At 31.8% G+C, this 18,598-nt stretch overlaps 1 protein-coding gene across 3 annotated transcripts in view; it reads right to left on the bottom strand.

The window, feature by feature from the left end:
* LOC139497907 (potassium voltage-gated channel subfamily KQT member 1-like) overlaps positions 1-17,874 on the bottom strand; it is a 144,261-nt gene extending 126,387 nt beyond the window's left edge. For all 3 annotated transcript variants that reach the window (XM_071286146.1, XM_071286149.1, XM_071286151.1), the window contains exon 1: positions 17,661-17,874. The gene's annotated coding sequence lies outside the window, so the exon portion shown is untranslated. The remainder of the gene's footprint in view (positions 1-17,660) is intronic.
* Positions 17,875-18,598: the final 724 nt, after the last annotated feature.

Genomic DNA, 18,598 nt, shown 5'->3' with positions numbered 1-18,598 from the left:
TTTCTTTTTCTTAAAATGTCCTGTACAAAGTCATAAATATGGCATTTGGTATCGAAAAGTCCGTATTTTTTTATGTTGTCGTTTATTTTTGTTGCAGTTCACTATTTACGTTGTTCTTTTACTTATAGTAGATGGGTTTCCCTTGGTTTTATATGTTACTCGGATTTCTTTTCGCTAAATCGATTCGTGACTATTGACCAACAGTATTCTACTGTAGCCTTTATTTTTATCATTTTTATTATTCTGAATGTTATTCACTTTTTGCTCATTTGTTTATGGCATGCCTATGTCTCGATTTAAGATCAATAACAGTTTGAAAGTTGTGTTGGTTCTTCTTTAACGGAGTAGCTGTTGTTTTTCAAAGAGAGATTCGTGTTTTCATTAGCCTAACGTTAAGTGGCAAATATTTCACGTATATTATGAACAAGATCACCAAGTTATTGAATCCAATATATGTAGGTAGGTTCTATTTGGGTATGTTCTTTTTTTCTTCAAGTTACGAATTAGAATTTCAATGTCTTTGTGGCAAACTATTACAACTTCTACTTATTTCTACAAGGGTACATGCAAGTTTTCCTTTTATTTTTCTTCATTTTATTTTTAACTATTAGTCGAACGAGATTTTTAGAGTGTTGTCTCCATTCTATTTGTATTTTACTTGATCTTTAATAGTTTGCATTTACTTCACAAATGTAGATTAATTCCACAAACTAAATCAAAATGTGTTTTCATCGCTACAGAACACAAGACATTCTGATTTGATATTGCAGATTTCGTCAAATTTCACATCTTTTTGCGTTTGAGGGCATCCAAAACTATAATTAATAAAGTTGTGTTGGAAAGACAATTCATTGATCTAATATTTCTAAATGAATAAATACTCAATGCAAAATGGAGAAACAAAGCTCATAAGTCGAGTATTGGTCAAAATATTTCATTAATTATATCTTTCTGAATTCATGTTTTGGTCATATGATTCGAAATAGGACAATATGCTGCTTTAACATCTAGTAAAAATATGAAAGGGCCTGGATAGGGGGTCCTTCCAGAAATCTTATGTGGTATTTACTTCTACCTGCCATTTTGTCTTGATCTTTATATTTCAACATTCGATTATTCTAATATTCTTTATTAGTTTTTTACTCAGTTTTTTCCAAATCTGATTTTTGTTGTCCTTTTTCTGTGTATAAGTCAACAAAGAAAAACGATCACTTTCTGTTCATTTTGCTAGTCAAAGGAAATAAGTCCAAATGAAATTATTTCATATTGAAAACTATTATCCAGAGAATAGAGTACGATGGAACTTATTTTGCCATATTTACACTTAGATGATAAGATTTTTGAGTCCGGTCTAAATTAAAATATTTAACATTATATTAGGTACTTTATATTAATAAAATAAAAAGAGATGGCATGATTGCCAATGAGACAAATATCCACTAGAGACCGACTGACGTAGATGTAGGTCACTGTACGGCCTTTGACGCGAACAAAACCAATATTGGATAGCAATATAAATTAGTCTACACTATAAACGAAAATATCTGTATTCCGTATTTGTCTAATGAATCTAAAAAAAAAATGAAATTTATAATATTTACGATTTGAAACCAATTATTTTCTATAAAAGTACTCTCCCCATTATATGTTATTAAGCTTCATAGTTATATATTGATCGATACACATTACATAAATATAATATTGTTTCTTATTGACCAATTATTTCAAATACACATACTTATTCAATTAACTCGTAAATCTAAAACAACTGACAACGCCATGTCTAAAATGAAGAAGACAAACAAACAACAGCACACATGACACAACATAGAAAACTAAGGAATAAACAACACGAACCCCACCAAAAAACTAGGGGTGATCTCAGGTGCTCCGAAAAGGTAAGCAGATTCTGGCACCCATCGTGTTGCTTATGTGATAACAAATCCAGTAAATAATCTAATTCGGTAGGTCACATTCATGACATGACTAACTATATATCCATAACTGTATTTAATTTGAACATGTTGAACGAAAACTTTGGCAAATATGAAGCTCTCAATCCTTTGTTTTTACAGCACCGTCGAGTCCTATTTAAATTGTTTATCGAGTTCTATGCCTGTTTTTACTGGTAATATACAACTATGTTGTAGCTGTTTCAGTGCGAATAGTGACATCCTTTATTAGATAATTTACCTGACAGCGTTTCATTGTTTTAGAATATATATATCTCAAATTGAAAAATAAACATAGCTATTATTACAGAAATCGTGTCGGCTCTGACATGTGTTTTGCAATTAAAATGACAAAGAACACGGTATATCGGCTGAGGGATTTGTCATCTGTTAGTCTCTCAAAGAACTGTTTATTCTTTCTTGCGGCAACAACAAAAAAGTATAGTATATTCAACTTATAAGATGCCTCAAACGAGGCTGCATCGTACGTAATTGTTAGGACAACAGAATGTGTTTACAATTAGAATGACAAAGCATGTCGTATAGCGGTTGATGGAATTTTCATCTTCTATACTCTCAAAGTATTATTGCTTTTACCTTTTAAAGATGCCCCATATGAGGCTGTATTGTACGTAAAGAATATAGTGTATTTACCTTAAACAATATACCTCATACGAGCCCGCGTTGTACGTTTATGTCAATATGTTTTAACAATTTCAGTGGAAAGAAGCGTATGCTGCTATACTCAATTCATTAAATAGGTTCGTTCATTCTGCGTTTGGACATTTTAACATTTTACATTTCAATAGATAAACTTAATGTGTATTAGTCCGATGACCAAGCGGCCTTAAGGTTAAATAGCATTTGTAACCTCTTTTCAAAAAGTCAAAATTTCTGTATGCATCATGTCATATAAAACAATCGTCTTTAGGTATATAGTAAACACTTAGTGCATATGATATTGCTTTTTCTATAATATCACAACCGGTATTAACCTTAACTAATTTAATCCCTTGAGCAGATTATACTAGCGTTTCGGGTTGATACGGATGTGATATTGAAATGCCATATAATATTCTTTTTAGTCAAACTGTATATTATTAAATAGAATGGCCTTATATCAATTAAATTCATATCATATTCAGTAGTTACTGTAAAATGATCGCAAATCATTAAAGAGCTACAATTTAATCGGGTTTTGCAATACTCGTAATCTACTCCTTGACATTTTAATAAAACTACCATTTGTGTTGACATGGTAGAAAATTGCTTAAACGTGTAGCGTATATAGTGTTCACAATTGTCTGCTATTGACATTGTATACGTGGCCATATTCTGATTGGAAAACAGCTTTTTAAACGATTTTTTTTAATTTGGAATGTTTCAGATCCTTCATTTTTTCGATATCTGACATATTCCTCATTATTATTCCTTTTTTTATTATTATTGTGTCAAATCGAGTCTGACTTGGATAAAGTTGAAGGTCAGATATTTTTTTTTTCTTAAACGGGTCCGTTCGTGTTATAAAAGATTTATCCATTTGAATGAAATATTTATTTCCTTATTAATTGCAGACAAAATTTGACGGATGTAATTTATGCATCATTGTGTCCTCATATGCCAATATGTATAACACTTATACTTACATGTAGCAGTTATGTTGAAATATTTAATGAAAATAATCAAGCATGTATTTTGACCTCAGTCAGCCCATGTTTTCCCCCTTCTTTCATTTTAGTTCTTTTATTTTTCAGTACGCTAGTATTAAACATGTCAACTTTGACAACAGTATTTAATAATACGATATCATTACTCAAACTGATGCAACATTGGTTATTGTTAGTGACATTAGAATCATTTCAAAAAGCTTTTAATTTCTGTATATGTTAAATGTGTTGTATTCTGTTTTCAATGTATCAAATTATATATACTTAAATAGAATCGCCTCCCGTTCCCATCATATGCAATGGCAAATTGATCGCAAATCATAAAAGAGTTACGAATTAATTGTATTTTGTAACACTCGTGATCAACTCGTTGAAATTTTAATATAGCTACCATTTGTGTTGACATGGTAGAAAACTACTTAAAGGTGTATTGTATATAGCATGTATAGTGTTGACTTGGATGAAGTTGAAGGTCAGATAACTGGTTCATTCGTGTCTTAAACTATTTATCCGTTTGAATGAAATATTTTTTTTGTTATGAATTGCTGACATAAACAGAAGGATACTATGCAGAATTTGTCGTGATTTCCCCCTCTGCATCATTGAATACGCTTATATTTACATGTAGCAATAATGTTTAAATACTTAAGGAAAACAACAAAGAAAGGATATTGACCTCAGTAAGCACATGTTTAACCTATTCTTTAATTTAAAGCCCCCTTTTTGTATATTTCTACACTTTCCTGGACAGACATGTCAACTTGGACAAATGTATTTATCAATACGATAGAATTACTCAAACTTATGCTGCGTTAGTTTAGTTTGTGACAGTGTACTCTTTTCAAAAAAGTTTCTAAATATTTCTTAATATGTTTAATGTGAAGCTTCCCTTTTTAACAGTATCAAATTATATATCCCTAAATAGAACGGTTTTGTCTATTCAATTCCAATCAAATTAAATAGCAATTTGATCGCAAACCATTTAAGAGCTACGAGGTAATTGTATTTTGTAATACTTGTGATTAGCTCCATGAAATTTTAATATAGCTACCATTTTTGTTGACATGATAGAAAAATTCTTGGACGTGAATTGTATATAGTGCTTTGTTTTGACTATTTTGACTGTTATTGACAATACATACTTGGACATACTTAGGTCTGAAAACTGTCTTTATAGATTCTTTTTATTAATTGGAGTGTTTTCATATCCTTCATTTTTTGATGTCTGACATTTTTCTCGTCTATCAATCCATTGGTGATTAGTAGGTCAAATTGAGTCTGACTTTGATTAAGTTCAAAGTTAGATAACTACGTTTTAATAATAATCTCTAACTCCTATTTGTTGTACAAATTTTTCATCAATTACATAAGATATTTATTTTAAATGTAATTTTAGATTATCGTTGATCATCTCAACGAGATTGAGTTTCTCGCTTGAGCCGGTACGTTGACAGTAAGAAAAGCTATCGAGTTGAGATGATCAATGATAATCTGTTTATCGCTATTTTACCTATTCCGACGTTGCCAATTTCATTAGTAACGCCACGTTCTCCCTTAGTTTATAGCGATAATTTTCATATCACTCGGCTCCGTGTTTATATCTCTCGACTCCACTGAGAAAGGAAATTATCAGTCAACAAGATCAAAGAAAAATTTCGTGAAATAGCGATAATAGTATGTAATTTATGTATGTATTTCTCCGTCCTTGGTGTTCTTGCGTATATTCGTAGTGTACAACTGTCGCGTATGTTGTCATTTTAGCGGTATTCTTTAAATTACCACATAAGATGGAGGTTAAACACGCCTTTAACCACGTACAACCCACAATTTGTTTTTTTATTAAAATGTCCAGTACAAAGTAATGAATATGGCAGTTGGTATCGAAAAGTTCGTTTCTATTCATGTTGTCGTTTGTTTTTTGTTGCAGTTCAATGTTTACGTTGTTTTTAACTTATAGTAGATGTTACCCAGGGTTCTTTTCGCTTAATCGATTCGTGACTATTGACCAGCAGTAGTCTACTGTTGACTTTATTTGTATTATTCTTATTATTCTGTATTGTATTCAGTTTTTGCTCATCTTTAGCTCTCATTTTTTATGGCATGCCCATGTCTCGATTTTAGATCAATAACAGTTTGAAAGTTGTGTTGGTTCGTCTTTAACGGAATAGTTGTTGTTTTTCAAAGAGAGATACGTGTTTTCATTAGCCTAACGTCAAATGGCAAATATTTCACGCAAATTCTGAACAAGATGACTAAATTCTTGAATGCAATACATGTAGGTAGGTTTTATTTGGGTATGTTCTTTTGTTCCTCAAGTTACAAATTAGAAATTAAAAGTCTTTGTGGCAAATTATTACAATTACAATTTATTCTACAAAGGTACATGCAAGTTTTCCTTTTCTTTTTCTTCATTTTATTTTTAACTATTAGTCGAACGACAATAGCCAAAAATCGGTATTTATGCATTCTGCTATCGGGTTTTCAACATTGGGAATTTCTGGTGCGGGTGAAACTTAAGGTGCAGTTCTGATCCAAGAGATTGTTACAGTGTTGTTTCCATTGTATTTATATTTTACTTGATCTTTAATAATTTACATGTACTTCACCAATGCAGATTAATTCCAAAAACTAAATCAAAATGTTAGCGCTACAGAACACCAGACAGTTCTGATTTGTTATTGCAGATTTCGTCAAATTTCACATGTTTTTGCGTTGGAGGGCACCCGAAACTATAATTAATGAAGTTGTATTGGAAAGACAATTCATACGTTTCATTGATCTAATATTTCTAGATGAATAAATACTCAATACCAAATGGAGAAACAAAATCGAATATTGGTCAAAATATTTCATTAATTATATTTTCCTGAATTCATGTTTTGGTCACATGGTTTGAAATAAGACAATATGCTGCGTTAACATCTAGTAAAAATATGAAAGGGCCTGGATAGGAGTCTTTCCTTATGTATTCTTTACTTCTTTAAGCCATTTCGTTTTTATCTTTATATTTCAGCATTCGATTATTCTCTTTTCTAGTATTCTTTATTAGTTTTTTACTGTTGCCCTTTTTCTGTGTAAAAATGAAAAATGAAATTATTGCATATTGAAAACTATCTATTATTCAGAAAATGGAGTACGTCGGAACTTATTTTGCCATATTTACACTTAGATAATGAGATTATCGAGTCTGGTATACCATACAAAATGTAAACGTTATATTAGGTACTTTATCTTAATAAAATAAGAAGAGATGACATGATTGCCAATGGAACCACTATTCACTAGAGACCAAACTGACGTAGATGTAGGTCACTGTGCGGCCTTTAACGCGACCAAAACCAATACCGCATAACAATATAATTTAGTCTACACTATAAACGAAAATATCTTTATTCCGTATTTGTCGATATGATGTCTAATAATTATATAAAAATGAAATTTTAAAGTATAATATTTACGATTTGAAACCAATTATTTTCAAATAACTGTACTCTGTCCATTATATCTTATTAAGGTACATACTAGTTATATATTGATTGCTACAAATTAAATGAATATAATGTAGTTTTTTATTGACCAATTATTTCAAATAAACATACTTTTTCAATTAATTTATAAAGGTAACATATACTTTGATAGATTCTTTATTTTAAAGTAAAATTGATTACAAGTCGTCTTAAACTAGATCCATAACTGTATCTAATTTGAACATGTTGAACAAATACAAATAAAATGGAACATTTTGCAAATATGAATCTCTCAATCCTTTGTTTTTACAGCACCGTCGAGTCCTATTTAAATTGTTTATCGAGTTCTATGCCTTCTTTTTTTACTGGTAATATAAAACTATGTTGTAGCTGTTTCCGTGCGAATAGTGACATCCTTTGTTAGATCATTTACCTGACAGCGTTTCATTGTTTCTTAATATATCTCTCAAATTGAGAAAAAAAACATAGCTATTATTACAGAAATCGTGTCAGCTCTGACATGTGTTTTGCAATTAAAAAGACAAAGAACGCGGTATATCGGCTGAGGGAATTGTCATCTGTTATTCTCTCAAAGCATTATTTATTCTTTCTCAACACAACAACAAAAAAGTATTGTACATTTGTTTTATAAATATGCCTCTACGAGGCTGCATTGTACGGATATATCAATCGGTTTAAACAATTTCAATGGAAAAAAGCGCACGCTGCTACACTCAATTCATTAAATGGATTCGTTCATACTGTGTTTGGACATTTTAACATTTTACATTTCAATATACAAACTAAATGTTTATTAGACCGATGACCAAGCGGTCTGTAGGTTAACTTAACCATAGTTATTATAATTAAATAGCATTGTTACCTTTTTCTGTTTTAATTGTCAATAGATAAAATTTCTATTATAATACAATACTCTCTGAGTCAATCCTCTGGTTGTGAGAGACTTCATTTTGCCATATTTCTTATATTATATTGAATGTGTTTAACATTTACAAAAAGACACAGTTAAATCCGAAGAATAATGTTGCGGCAGTCTGTAGCTATGGTAATCTAAGACAATGAATATAAACAGTGTTATAGTAATAAAAGTTATTCTGAAGGGTTATTTGAAATGTCAACCCGGCAGACTCACCCATAAACCGAAGGAAGTATTAACCCGCCGATTGATGAGTTTGACTGTCCCTCTGGTATCTTTCGTCCCTCTTTTAAAAATACGTCAGTATAAAAAAGAAAATGTAGTATGAGTGCCAAGGAGACTACTCTCCATCCAAGTTACAATATGTCAAAAAGTAAACAATTATAAGTCAAAGTACTGACTTCTACATAAAGTTTTGGCTCACAAGAAACAGTAAGCTATAATGGGTTCCAAACGACTAGTGTAAGACAATCCAAACAGGTAAACCAACTACCTCATCTATATATATTAAAAAAGTCAATCGAGAAACACTTTTGAATCATACCAACAAACGACAACCACTGAACATCAGGCCCCTGACTTAGGACAAGGGCTTACAATTGCAGCGGGTTTATACGTTTTTACAGACACCAACCTACCAAACATTACTATGAAGTGTAACATTACAACATAAAAGACACACTTTTTGTTTATATTAAATCCATGCTATACAAAACAGACCAACATACTCATCGAGTACTTTATAAATATAACGTAAAAGTCAAAACAAGCACCCTAGTACATGTTGTGTAATATACAGACAAATAGTGCTACGTTAACCTGGGTATGATAAAATATCCATTAAATTTACACTCAGAGTAAGATCAACGCGACAGTGCATTTATACAATAAAATCATCGCCAAATTAAATTGCACTGCTTCAACGTCTGACGACCGCTCATTATAATCTGGCGATAACAAGCATATGATCAAAAGATGGAATTTTACGTACTGATATCTTAAAAATCTTTAGACTAATACAATACAAATTACATATAGAAAGATATGTTGTCATTGTTAATATAATATCATTGGTTCAATAGAGTGAAGTAAATTTGGAATCAGAAGTAAATTACAATTAAACAGATACAGTGAAACGTTAACCTGACTTAACTGAATCCTGCATAAACCGAAAACCTGTATAAACCAATCAAGCTATTAAGCACCGTCATATCAAATTGTATGCATTGTGAACATGATAAAACCGAACATCGGCAAAAACCGAACAAAATTTTAAGTCCCGAAGAGGTTCAGTTTAAACAGGTTTCACTGTACTTTAAAATCATTTAATGAAATGATACACAATGAGAATAGAAATAATATAGCAACTCCTCGAAATGATAATAACAGCACGTTCTAGCGTCAACAACAAAAGCTGCTGTAGCTCAAGCTGAAGATAAAAGATTTTGTAAGTGATTCTGTGACAAAGAACAAATTTAAAAAATGCATTAATCAACTTAATGGATTATTCTGGCTAGTATTTGGATACTATCTTCATACGATAACATTTGGTACAATTTGCAGCATTTTATGAATTTGACTTTTATTGTCCACACTGCATGCATTTTCTATACTTATATTATTTGCATATCTACGAAAATTTGAATGTAATTGGTCCCGGCCGCTAGATTTGTGTTCTTGGTTCACATTTTTCCACATGTTCCATAGACCATGCTGCCAAATGAATTTTCTCACTACGTCAATATATATATATATCACTTTACAATAGTAAAGCGCGTCGCGGTACAAATAAATAGAACCAAGGGCATCCTAACCGTAAGGTTGCCGGATGCGGCCATTTCCCCTTTTCGTGTTTTCGCGTTTTCTCCTCTCACTTTTCCAACGCGAAATCGGGAAATCGAGAAATCGAGAAAACAAAATCGAGAAATTGAGAAATCGGGAAATCGGGAAATCGGGAAATCGAGAAATCGAGAAATTTGGAAATCGGGAAATCGAGAAATCGAGAAAGCGAAATCGAGAAATTGAGAAATCGGGAAAAAGGTAAATCGAGAAATCGAGAAATTTGGAAATCGAGAAAGCAAAAACACGAAATCGAGAAATTCATTTTGCGTTTTCGCGTTTTCGCTTTTGTGTTTTCGCGTTTTTGCTTTCTCCATTTCTCGATTTACCGATTTCCCTATTTCTCGATTTCCCTATTTCTCGATATCCCTATTTCCCGATTTCTCAATTTCTCGATTTCGCTTTCTCGATTTCTAGATTTCCCGATTTCCCGATTTCGCGTTTGCAAAGTGAAGGAAGAAAACACGAAAGCGCGAAAAGGCGAAATGGTCGCATCTGGCCACCATATAACCGGAATAATTCAGTCCCTCCCTGTAATCGATCTCTCCTAATGAAGTATTCGTAGATCAGCGGAATATATCCACTGAATTTTTCGGGTTTATGAGGGAATCCTGGAAAGTTAACAGAATTTGGAAGTGTTTACTAGGACACTGACCTATAATTTTGCGTAATAATTCGTGTATCCAATTTTTTTATAATTAAATCGGCTTAGTTTAAATGCAACTAATATCCCTAGAAAAAATATTTGTAAAACATACATTTCTGAGTCTCGAAATTTAAACTTTAACTAGAACACACCCGCGAAATCTCGGGCATTCAGAGCGTAGTTTAAAGTATGTAAAGTGTTGTTGGAAGAATTTTGTAAAATATTGAATGACTGGAGAATTTTAGCAGAAGTATCATAAGTCATAGGTTATTGGGGACAGGAAAATGTTTTTTTTTATCCCTCCTTCTTTATTTCCAAAGTTCCCAATTTTTTAGTTTTCTGTCAATTTCAATATGAACATACCTTTAGTGTGTTATGAACATTTAAGTAAGGAGCCTGTAATTCAGTGGTTATCGTTTGTTAATGTGTTACATATTTGTTTTTCGTTCATTTTTTTTGTACATAAATAATGCCGCTAGTTTTCTCTTTTGAATTGTTTTACATCGTCATTTCGGGGCCTTTTAAAGCTGTGTACGCGGTATAGGATTTGCTAGTTGTTAAAGGCCGTACGTTGACCAATAGTTGTTAATTTCTGTGTCGGGTCTCTTGTGGAGAATTGATTCAACATGGCAATCATACCACATCTTCCTTTTTTTGTAATCAATGAATTTTGTAAAAGATTTAATGACTGGAGAATTTGGCCCAACAAAAATAAATGTTTGATATCTATTTCAAATTGGCACATGATGTTTAGAAATGCATATGTTCAAGAAATATAAAAGGAAAAAATAAAGATTTTTACCTAATGACGTCACAATTACGTCATAATATGTTCTATTTTCAAAAAAAACGATGAAAAATACAGATTTTATGCAGTTTTACATCTTTATTTCTGTTATGGAAACATCGTGCGCAGGCAAGAAACAACAAAATAATTTAACAGAAGCTTTATTATTACTATTGTCATGATCCCACCAAATATAAAGTTGTTTCTTGGGTGCGCACATACTTTTTCAATCTAAAATATACATAAAATTTGTCGAAAAACAAGGAAAATCACGAAATTTTACAAAATATGCAAAATAAATCATGTTTTGTTGCCATGGAAACTTGTTCAATGTCAAATTTGTTTTGTTTCTCTGAATACCTCGTACTGTACTACGGTATTCAATTATTAAGAATACATATGATAACTTTTAAATTTGCAGTAATTTTTGGGCCAAATAAGGGCCTTATTGCCCCTACTCCTTTACTGTGGAAAGAAGAGAAGCGACACACAAAATGAGGTCTTCTCGTTTATTAGTATAGAAGAGTCATTTAAAGTTTAAATTGTGAGTCTTGAAGTAAAGGAGTAATTCCAGTAAGACCCCTTTTTGGCCCCAAAATATAGCAGATTTACAAAATTGTTAAAAGTAAACTTTTAGTTATTTATTGGAAAGTAGAATGCCTCTGCTACATGAATATGTGCTGTTTTTTTTACAATACAATGAACATATATCGGGTACTAGTATCATTAAGTCATGCTATTTTTTCAGTTAAATTTTAGACGGTTTCTGTCTTAAATGAAAGTGACCGCATTTGTGTTCATTTTCAATATTGAAATGTGAGTTGTTTTTGGTGATAATACATAACATATATAACACGGCTGGTAATCTACACACGCAAAACATTTGGTTCTGCAATGAAAACCGTGAGAGGATTTTCAGGTTGTGCTTGAGTGGAGTAATTGTCACCGCTTCAAAAGGTATGTACATTTCTAAATCTCAATTTTCTTATTCAACTGATCAAAATATTGAAAATCAGAGAATGCTATGCTGTGGTGAATACTTTAACGAAGACATACATATATCATTTACTGTTGTACGTAGAGTTGAACTCTTACAAATTCAGTTGCCCCACGAGAAATCGCCTAAAAAAGTGACATTTCAATTTTGAAATGGTTCTATTTACAGACCTACAAGTTCAAATTTAGTTTTTTTAGGGCAATGGGTATGAATGTTGTTTTTGGTGGCGTGTACGCTGTCCGGGATTGTCAGACGTCTTAATTATTCCAAAAACTACATTTTTTCATTAAGTCATGCGTGATGGGATCGGTTCTGATTGAGGACATCGTGAATGCGTGAGGGGAAGTACAAATCATATCTTTATATTCAAGCTATGAGTCGTTGAAACTTACCTAAATAAGGCTACATTGTTCATGAAAAAAACACATAATGTGTGCTGAAAAAATCACTGAGATTGATATTGAAATAAATTGTTGGAACCTAGGGTTTAATAATATGTTTCACGAAGAATAAAAACAAAAAATATTGTCAACGATAACCAAAAATACTGCAGAGATGTTGGGGAGGTTCTCATTCGTCTTGATTCGTCCTTTTCAAACCACTCAACAATGTGCAAAAACAGGTCGAATGCAATGTTGTTTTAAAGGAAAACGTCCACTAATGAAAAAAAATCCAAAATCTTTCCCTTTTCCCTTCGTCTGAGAGTTTATCTAAATCACTTTGAAAAACTTTATGTTCTTCCTCAATGTCTTCCATGTGGTCTTTCTCGTGGTCTACTACGTGGTCTTCTTCTGTGACTTCTTCTATGTCTTCTTCGTTGTCTAATACATGCTCTTCCTTATGGTCTTCCTCGAGATTATCTTGGCTTACATCGATGTACGTGAATAATAAATTCTGTATATCTGCCCTTTTTGTTTCGAAAATTTCGTGATTTTGGGTGAACAGATTACGTCTAATATATATAGGTGTTGAAGTTTTGATCGGCGATATACTTTTCTTTAATATATGTGGTGATCTCTGTGACGTATATTTGACGACAGGACTACTCCCACAGGGTTTAGTTCGCTTCGAGGGCGGGGATAACTTTTATCTCCATGGCTTTTTGTAGAGAGTCAATTTTAGTCCTCTTTTCCTTTTACCTTTGAATAATGGCATTTTCTGAATTTGAGCAAACAATTTTAAATAGTTTGATTTCATTGAATCAGTGATCAGTTTACATCTGTTAAAGTATAAGGACAAATCTGTGATGATTTTTAATCAGCATTGATCACATTTATTGAGTCAACAAAAGTCACAAAGCCAAAGATTAAAAAAAATTCTGTACTTCCTCTCACGCATTCACGATGTCCTCAATCAGAACCGATCCCCTCTTGTAAGATATTTTATTTCTGTCCCATTTTTCAACATTAGCGTCTCGAAAGGTGAAATGTTTTAACTGAATGGTTAATTTAGATTAATTATGAAAATTGTTAAAATTAAAACAATAAAAGTAATTATTGCCCAGTTACAAACACTACCTGGGGATAATCCATAATCATCCTCAACTTTAGCCTGGTAAACTTGTTGTCTCCTTGTGAAATATAAAACATATTAAAAATGATTTCCTGCTTAAGTCTTTTATTGATATAAAGTCAAAATCTTCTTGCTTTTCACTAGACAACCATGTCCTGTCAGGTTTAATTCTTATATATGTAGATGAAAAATAAAAGTCCCCAAAACGTTAACATGGTAGCAATTGCTTTTACAGCCTTTAAGGCTTTGATTTCTTTTACAGAAGAGTGTCCATCATGCACTTGCACTGCACTATAATAATAGTAGTATAGAATGATCATATACAAATAGATAAAAATTTGTATACATGCAATCGTAATATTAATAATATATATAACAACAAACCAGTGTATTATCTACGACTATTATTATATAAGTATAATAGTCCAAGGTATACTGATTTCTTGCACTACAATATAATAGTTATTACGGTGAGGTTGAATTTCCTGTCATTTATTCATCATCCAAGCAAAAAAAAATATCTTTGTAAATTAACCCCAGTTTCGGGTATAGAGATGTGATCTGTTTCTGTGACATGTGCTTTTGACCATCCACAAGAACCTGCGGTCATCCGATGTTCAGTACTTCAGTACTTTGATTTCAATTGTCAGCGTAGTTGCAATTAAAAAGTTTATGCATGTTTATATCTATTTCATGACATATATGTATTAAAAAAATGGCATGTCAATTTTTAAAGCAAATTTATGTGTTTAAGAATTTTCATCTAATTATTCATAACAAATAAAATGCATTTAAATAGATAAGAATTCCTACACAGACGAAATTGTTATGTAGGTGCTGGTAGAATTTGTGATCTAGGCAAAGTTTTAGCTGTACATTTTAATGGCGGGTTAATACTTCCTTTGGTTTGTGGGAGAGACGGCCGAGTTGACATTTCAAGACACCCTTCAGAATAACTTTTATTACTATAAAACTGTTTATATTGACATTGTCTTAGATATATATTATAGATTACCATAGCTATAGACTGCTGAAACATTATCCTTCGGATTCAACTAATTTTTTTTTGTAAATATATTATAAAATGTGTGTAGATTAAGGCAAACTATCATGAGTATACTGTTAATTGTTTAACGTTCGTGGTAAATTTTAACCCAATCTATTTCATTATAGCTTGGGTAGAAACAATATCAACTTGTGCTGCGACCAATATTTAAAATGTAAATAAAAGTGGGTTTTTATTTCTGATCTTTATATTACAAAAATGTAGATCAAACATAAGTCTTGCTTGAAACTAGGTTAAATTATTAGGCAAAACAGTTTTTTCGTTTTAGTGAAAGAGGGGCGAAAGACACCGGAGGGACATGCAAACTAATATTAGTAACGATATACGAATGGTCCTTCGAGGATTTTTAAGATTTCGTAAGAAAATCTTTCTAATAATAATATATAATGTAAGGAATGATTTACCTGTACAACTTAAATATATATCTTATCCCGGGTGCTCAAACTCTTTCGAGACGATGGGAGTGCACATGTATTCTAAACCATATGCTTTCGTTTTGCTGAAGAAGCAATTTAGCATTAAAGTATGTCATGTCCGTGTAAAAACGAAGCCACTTTCGTGTTTAGAAATTTTCAATAATCGTCTATTCAGTTTATCCAACTGTGTAAAATATTACGTTAAGGAAATGTTCAGGAAATAATTCCAATGTTTTTTTACCAAACCACGTGATACATTCAATTCAATTCTCTTCCACATACGGTGTCGCGGGAATTAAAAAGATTTCTACCAAATGATCTTACTCGACAATATCATTTCCAGCTTCAGTTAAACGCAAAGCAGATGATTGATTTTAGCTCGATAGGTAAAAGGCTTTGGTGATTACTCGTGGCTTTGTGGCCGGTAATTGTTGATGAAAAATATTGATATTTAGAAATGTATGCTGGATATTGTTACAGTTAATCACTATCTTCAATAAAATCCAAGTGAATTTACATTCATCTCCTAATCAAGGAAACATTGTTCCATAGATGTTTACCCTCTCTCTATATTTCTCATCCACAAAGCGTAATTCGCAATTTTCTTCTACTCGCTCCAACTTTATGTTTTTTGTTATTGCTTTAAGCGATCGAAATCTAAGTTGTAATAATAATAACTTCCGCAGATATTACTGAATAGGAGTTTAATGGAATTTAGTCTAATACGTGGAGATCATCAGCTGTGATGCTTAGCTGTCTTCATATGATGTACAATGATGAACAGGAAAACGACTAATGGTACCACATTTTAAAGGCATAATAAAAGATGGCTTCCTGTTCTGGATTTTGGAAATTTGACCATTACTTCAGACCGTAATTACCTTTTATTAGCTCAAATAATTTTATATTTTGTTATAATTACATTAGATGTATGGTTCACTATAATACGTTATTCTGATTGGCTAACTGCACATCACGTGTTATTCCTTATGCAATTGCATTACTCAATAAAAAATTTCATTCATGATAACACGAGGTCCCACAATAAAGTGCACAGGTGAATTAAATTTAAAAAAAAAATGATAAAATTCGTGTTGCAGAATACTCTAAATAATGTTTACTGGTTAAGTGGGATTTTTTTTTAGTTCAAGTTTCTAGATTCTTTGGCCAAAACAAATTTCGATGGTTATTTTCTTGTTTTTCTTGTCCCTAATTCTTATCCTAACGTTAAAGGTTATGCGGGGGAGGTTTTATCTTTGTCGTAACATCGGGGAATATAAGCCCGTTGCGCACAAATTTCCCATTTTACAGTATAAATCGGATAACATGTATGCATTATGTAAGGGATTTGTAACCTTTGATAAAAGGCAGTCCAGCCATATGTCCCCATTCAAAAGTATTCACCTTAAGAGGGGGTTCCAACACTGGACCCAGTCCCCCCTCACCCACCTTCCCGGATGTATACATATGTATCTCGGCATCTACAGCTAACATCAAAAATACTTCGCTTGGAATTTAGGTCAGATCCATTGTTTTCAATTGTCTCAATTAGAAATATTAAAACTGAAAAAAAATGGATTCAGGGGATTTTGTTGGAACGTCCCTTTTTTTGTTAAAGATCAATGCTTTTGAATAAGGACATATGGTTGGAACTCCCCTTTTAAAAATGGCTGGATCCGCCCCTGAAAAGATAGACGTTTGAGTGTTTAACGGTATTAAATATCACCAAAGATTGCATGGGAAAATGTATTCCGCCGACCTTCATATCAGATCTACAGTACAAAAAGGCAACTTTTCTCATTTTTTCAATTAAAAAAATCGTAATCAACTGCTCTGTAATAAGCTTTTTGTTTTTCTCAAACTTTAATTTAGTACGGATCGTTAACCGAGCATAATTTCCTCCGGGATGTTAAATGAAGAGTGAACATACAGAGATTTAAAACGACACAATACTTATATTCATATGAAAGGAAAAATGATCAAATGGTGAGTTATTAATATAGCAAAAGCTACAGAATGTGAACATATCTTATTTAAACAATTATTAATTAAATGAGAAAAAGAACATTGAAAGAAAGAAATTTGCAGCAAATATATCTAGAAAAATAAAAAATTTAAAAACAAATAAACCGCCAAATTAAATCAAATCTAACAAACCAATAACTACGAAAAAATAATCATTAAAACAAACAAAAAAAACTTGCAGACACGATCATTTTCCTTTCATTTTAAAGTTTGTAGATTGTTGTCTCCTTGACAATCATACCACATCTCCCTAATATCAAAATAAATAACATCACAAAAGTGAAAAAAAATAAAAATATTGCAATTAATTGAAATCATTTTTGTGACATTTAATTCAATGCATACTTACAGTCTATGTGTTTTTCCAGATCAATAAGACCTAATGCAATCTTTTATTCCTTTTCTCTTCAAAATCTACAGCGTAAAATTATTCCGGAAGCAGCCTTTACATGCATCTGTCTGTTGCTCACGTGTGAAATAGACATGTCAAATAAAACTTCTTTTTAATCATTTTATCGGAAAATATTTTTGTTTAACAAATGTTGCGCTAGAAATAACAGTTTGTCTTGTTCAATTACTTATTATTAATTTTTTTTCTCGGAAAAAGATAAAAGTATTTTCCGACAAATATTCATGCCTCTGTACGGATAAATGTTTCTTTAGAAGTTTGTCTGAAGCTTAAGAATAGACACGTCTGGTGGAATAATCCGTAGATTTCATTTTACAGATATTCAATACGTTAGAATGACAGAGATGAAAAATATAGCATCGTCTCTTAGTATCCATTCGTTGAAAACAATTGATTTATCGACATTTTTTTCATACAGAATAATATATATGTATATTAATGGATTTTGAAATTTATGTTCGTCTGAATTAATCTGATCCATCAGTATTAAATTCAATATAAATTCTTTGTCACAAATATGGATGAATGTAATTCGAGTCCTTCCGTTTGTTCTATCGTAGAAAACAAATAGAGTTTTGAAACTTTAATCAGGCAATTATACACTATTTGATTTCTTATATTTGCATAAAATAAATGTCCGGAAAAAGTATAACTAAATGACATAACACAGATTGCGATACAAATGCAAGCAAAGAAACTTAATAAAAGCAATATTTACATTGTTTGGTCAGTTAAACATGTTCTACTTTTTCTTTCAGTAAAATTGAGAATGAAAATGAGGAATTATATATATCAAAGAGACAACAACCCGACCAAAGAGCAGACAAAAGCCGAAGGCCATGCACCAATGGGTCTTCAGCGCAGCGAGAAACTTCCGC

The sequence above is a fragment of the Mytilus edulis genome, chromosome 12, assembly GCF_963676685.1.
Source record: "Mytilus edulis chromosome 12, xbMytEdul2.2, whole genome shotgun sequence".
Lineage (NCBI taxonomy): Eukaryota > Metazoa > Mollusca > Bivalvia > Mytilida > Mytilidae > Mytilus > Mytilus edulis.
Note: the sequence above shows the minus strand (reverse complement) of the source record. Positions and strands in the feature narration are given on the sequence as shown.